This window comes from Belonocnema kinseyi, chromosome 1, assembly GCF_010883055.1.
Source record: "Belonocnema kinseyi isolate 2016_QV_RU_SX_M_011 chromosome 1, B_treatae_v1, whole genome shotgun sequence".
Taxonomy (NCBI): Eukaryota; Metazoa; Arthropoda; class Insecta; order Hymenoptera; family Cynipidae; genus Belonocnema; species Belonocnema kinseyi.
In genome coordinates this window covers 110,976,295-110,982,254 of record NC_046657.1, presented here as the reverse complement: position 1 = coordinate 110,982,254, position 5,960 = coordinate 110,976,295, and the positions used below count along the sequence as shown (strand labels likewise).

Here is a 5,960-nt window from a genome sequence, read left to right as displayed (position 1 = left end):
CTGGGTTCGGTGCTTTTTCGTTTGTAACATCTAACGTGGCTCCTCTAATAGTTCATTTTATTTACTTGAGTCACGTATCGAGTTTTTTTAGCACTGTATTTTATTCACATTTTTTCTCACACTTATCACTTTGTGCTACGTTTTCCACATGGATTTCTTTTTCTCACTATTCCTACGCTTTTTTTCTTGTTTTAAGAATTCGTCGAATTTTTCCATTCCATTAGGTATATTTTTCTGACTTGTCGACGGTTGAAATTGAAATTTTCTGAGTTCCTTTCTGCCTAAAAGCCTGTACTTATTTTTAAACAATATTTCCTATCTTTTGTTTTATACAATCATTTTTTCTTTCAACCAATCCATTTCCTTCTTCTCCAGGACAATCGATGAAAAAAATTACTCCCATCAAATTGTAATTGTTAAAAACTCTTCGAAATATGTTTGAGTTGAACTAAAGTTGCTGCGTAATTTTATCTTCTTGCCTTATCATATTTCCTTCTATGAAAGCGAATGGACCTGAAATTACACGAACATTGCCTCATGCAAAATTAAGCAAATTATTTAAATAAACATGTTTGTATTAAAAATAATAATGACCACTCGCAGTCAAACTTCTTATTATAGAATTCTTGTAGTTTCCCTCCTGCATGGCAGGATTTTCTCTTCGAAAATAGCTTCCCGAAATTTATTTAGAAGAAGCTATTGTAATTGCAAAGCAAGAACGGCAACTTCCTGTCTTTCAGAGTACGATCTTGGCGCATTTGTGAGACTATAAATTTGATGGTAAATTACTAAAAAGGATTGCGGCTACATTTTTAGCATTTATTTAGCAATCAATTTCAAACAATTCAATTCCATCTTCAGGCGCTTGAGGTTTTGGCGATCGTTCTGCAGTCCAGATTAGACAAAAATTTCTGCAGAATCTGTCCTCGCTTTTGATATGCAGATTTCCCAATGTCGGTTTTGCTGTTTAGTATTGCGATTGGCAAAACCCAAAGATGGATATCTGTGTCCACATCCGTAATAATTAATCATTTTCATGCACTATTATAGGCATTTTTTAAGATTATTGTATCCTATTGCACCCAAGGTATTTGAATTTTTATCTAGATATTTTGACATTTATCCGGGTTTACTTCTCTGATTTGAAACTTCCTTCTTGATCTTGTGCTTGTCTTTAATCGATGTCAGCTTCTGCTTCTGTTTCGATGGGAGTTTCACGTAACGGGAACACTCATGGATATTTAAGAAGTGTTCAAATTGTTAGTGAAAACGCGGTAAAAGAGTCATACCCTTTGGATATACTTACCGCAAAAAGAAAGGTTTTCATTGGATGTCCTCTTGTTGCTGTCCTGAAGTTAATGAGTTGACACTACAACGATAAGATCAGCTAAATCAATCGCCTTTTCTTTCGGAATTTTATCATCCTTTACGATGTAGAGAATTGCGCTTCCTTTAATAATGTATCTTTGCGCTAGCGATCAGCCCCCTTCATCTACTTTCATATGAAGTGGTTCGGTGACCAAGGTTTTAATATTTTGAAACTTGCATTCAACAATCGCACTTGATTCAAGGATTCTTCCCTTTTTAAATTTGTTTCTGCATACACAGCCGCACAGAAAAAACGTTTTTATATCGCGTGCAACAGCTTATCGGCTAAGTTTAAGATCATGTTCGCCTCTTTGGCTAACTTCTGTGCTTCTTCGTTTAAGTAATGGACAAGCGTCCCCAAGAGCTGGCTTAAACAAGCTTCGGCTTCCTTCTTTGTGAACAAGTTTTCAACTTCTGGTCGCGATGATGGTGATTCTTCCGACTCCTCTGTCGATTTGTCTGCAAATTTAACCCCATACGGCTTCAAAAGATTAATAAAAAAATATTTCTGATTTTTACACTCAGCGAGCTCTTTCGAATCTTCAACCTTTCCACCTTTTTCGGAGTGCGCGACGAGTAGGATATTGCTCGCAGTATTTTTGTTGCTCTTTCTTCGTCACGTTTGAGAATCATTTTAAATGTAGTTGCTTTTTAAAATACACAATTTCGCTACATGCTTCGGGGCTTTCTGAAAATTCAGTACATACATTTATAAAATCAGTAACGTTTATTCTATGCCGTTATCAGAGCGATTAACCCATCAAATACTACCTCGTTTAAAAATGTACACGCGATGTGGTCCATTGGAGTAAAAAAAAGTTTATAGAATTCGTATCGTGGTTTTTTGTAATTCTCTAACCTACGAAGATCTCTCCAGTTTCAATGTGTCTTACAATGAAGTACAAATATGTCACTTAACTTTGAAACCCGTCACTAATCATTATTTCCTTTTAAATCCTTCTATCAGCCTTAAGAGTGATGGTAGTCTATTCTCGATTAACTCATTAAATGTGAATAATAATAAATAAAAAAATAATTAATTAGCTATTCTTGGATCAGGGGAATGTAGGTTTTCTGCTTATATTCATGTTTAGCGTTTTTAGTATGTTTAAGCTCTTTAGACTAGTATGTTCTGGATAACTTTCTAACATTAATCTTCCAGTATCATTGATACGATGGATCTCAACAGGTTTTGAGCATATAAGTTTTATTTGCAAACCTTTTTTTCCGAATTGATTGTTACATTTCAAGGCTTTATAAAATAAAAAATTTCCGCTGACAATTGATATTTCTACTTTCTCCATTCCCGATTAAAACATTATTTCTAATATTGAAACTTCAGTTTAGTTTCCTTAAAAATTCTATGTCTGAACAGTTATTGCCACTTTCCTGATTCTATACGAAAAGTCACACGCACGGCATTTATCATTTATTTTATGATATTTCACTTCTTTAATTAAACCTTTGAATTCCGCTTTGACCGGAAAGATTTTCCAAACATTCCTTTCTGCAATAATAGAATCAGCTTTTAATATATTTGAGAAGAAAAGTCTACACCAGCGAAATCTCATTGTTTTAAACAGTCAAGAATGTGTTACTAACAGTCAGTGAGATTTCACTGGTTCACTTGGTGGATTTCCATCAATGGTTCAATCAGTGACGTTCACTACTTACTAACATAGTCATCTGGTGATACACGTTGTCGTCCGTCAGCTGGTTAGGTGCGACACTGATCATTTATCACTTTTGTGCTAACTTTTACAAAACTAGCTATTAAAAACCAGACTTAACATTCACAACAATAAATGGGATTTGGGTTGCTATCACTTCAAGTCAAACCCAAGTTTGACTTGAAGTGATACTCCCAGTGGGCACAAAATTTGGCGACGTCTTTACGACATAGTTACGATATCTTTACGACATCCTATGTCTATGTGGTTTCGGTGCCTTTGCGATATCGTAAAGACATCGTTAGATCATACGACTTATTTACGATATCGTAAAGACACCTTAACGGCATGGACATAGGATGTCGTAAACTTGTCGTAAACATGTCGCAACAACGTCGTAAAAGCGTCGCCAAATTTTGTGCCCACTGGGCTTTAATTAATATAACGAGCATAATTAGTAAAAATAAAACGATGTCACGTATCAGTGGATTCTAACTGCCTCAACCATACTCTTGTTTCTAAAGATCCTTCCAGTTCAATTAAGTCCGTAATATATTGTGTGATAAGTTCGGAAGAACATTAGCATAAAAAGTTTCGGGCTGATTCTTCTGTGACACATTTTGCAGTAATGCTGCTTTTTGATCCAAAAGTCTAGTGATAGCTGCTAGGACTTGCAAAATATTGTGTGAAATTCTCCCTTGTTGATCCATTCTCACTAATCGCGATTTTTATTTATTTATTTTATTTTCACAAAACAGAATTCCGTTACACACTTCTTTAATCACTGTTTTTAGGCGAATCTAATTGATGCTCTTATTTAAAATTCAGATTTCAATAACACGCAACACGCGAGAAAAATCGAGAACCCTTTTTTATCATGACGTCCGGCATCACATTCGCTTTTTATTATTTAGCTTGGTTACGACCACTTGCTCTAAACTTCCAGAGCTTTTGTGCGTGTACTAGACAGCTAGAGGTTCATATCATGGCCGCGTGAAGCCCTATATAACTGGTTGAATCTATCATTTGGCGTCTGGTTCACCCAGTCAAATTCGAGAAATCACTGGTTTACTAGTAATAACTCGAAATACTGATTCAAACCGTGACCATTTCACTGGTTCTGTTCAAGAGAGAACATTTTCGCATAGAGCGTTTTTGCAGACTTTCCCATCTAGTTTCTTGGCCATGCTCACTCAAAGATCGTCCGCTTCACTGATATTTTTTCCATAGAGAAGTAATTGTAAATTTTTTCGGACGAATAGCTCGACTAAATCTTTCGGCATTTTTACTTTCCTACCGGCTTCCGTTTTCGAAATTGTCAATTGAATACAGATACACAAATGATAGATATTTCGAACCAACACCTCTCGAGATCCTCAAGGGAAGGTTATGTCAAGGCCAACTTAGATTTTGATTGGTTGTCACTTGCTTATGTTTGGAGACATGTTTTGTTGACTATTGAAACTATTAATTTAAGGGAAATCTAGACTAGAGAAGAAAATGTTAACTCTGCCTTAATACCAATGTATAGACTAAAAGTATTTTTTGAGGATCTACGCGAGCCTCCAACTTTAAGAAAGGAGCAGTCGCAAGTGCGCTCGGTCCCCTGCGAGGATAATCCATTTCTCTTTCAAGTTATCCATCCTTAACTCAAAGTAGCCATCAATTTGAAGAGATTTAATATAAGATTAATTAAAAATATTCCAATTATGAACCGGAAATTCCTGTTAAAATAGAAATTTGAACTCTTTGGTTGTTTTTGTAAGATGGTGCTGCTAAATTTGAACCTTTCAGTAAGCTACAGAGGTGGCGGAGCCCTAGGGGACATATTGAGCAACCCCCTCCTCCACACATAAATCTACCATGGAGCAGTGGCTAAAAAATTATAGGAAAATTCCTATTCTCATTGGATCACCAATTTTTATGATCCTCTTTATCCTATAACTAACACTCTGTTCCACTACCCATTAATAAACATCATTTAAATTCTTGAACCTAGTACCAAGCTTAGTTAGGAAATCTCTCAGTTCTTTCTCATCACTATTTGGTTTTCAAATTCCCAAATTATTCCTTGACACCTCTCTCTACAACATTATTGACCACTTTGAGCTGAGAAACAATTTTCTTCCCTTTTTCATAAGCTGCATTCTCCATCCAGTGTGAAACCTCTTCTTCAAGGAAGGATGTTTCTATCTGACAATAATAACCAATAATAACATTAGGATCGTTCTCGAGACTAATTTAACAAATTTTGCAAGGACTGAAATTGTAAACTGGATGCAACTGTCTTTAGAATTTTTGTGTTGAACATTTTTCTCTAAAGTGCAATGGGGCGAGATGCCTTCACTATTTTATCTTTTTTCTAAAGGGGGGCAGAGGCATAGATATATAATATTGAAGGGTTCAATTTGTATTTAGTATAATTATATTGTACTATGTAAGAATTGAACATTAATAATACAAAAATTCTCATTAGTAAATAATAAATACAGGTATGAAATTCATATTGCCATATATTGAATAATGATTCCCCAAAGATTTCATAAATATTTCAATAATTTCACAAATATTACCAAATATTTTGCAAAGATTTCCTAAGATTTTAGAAAAGCTGCAATGATTTCCCAAAGATTTTATAAAGATTTCACAAAGATATCAAATCTTTAGAAAAAAATTTCAGATAGATTTCAAAGATTAAACAAAGATTTCAATAATTTCCCGACTATTACCAAATATTTCAAAAATATTTCAAATATTTCCAATGATCTACTGTCGGTAAGGTACAATCTCTGATGATATAGCAGATAAATTTAAAAATTGGAAAATAATTACTTGTACCATTAACACCTAGCTAAAAATTAGCGTTATGTTCTTGAATTAAGAGTTCTTATTCTGATCCCTCTAATAGCTTAATTGGAAAAG

General features: G+C 34.6%; 1 pseudogene; it reads right to left on the bottom strand.

The window, feature by feature from the left end:
- Positions 1–1,627: 1,627 nt before the first annotated feature.
- LOC117179603 overlaps positions 1,628–5,960 on the bottom strand; it is a 24,116-nt pseudogene continuing 19,783 nt past the window's right edge.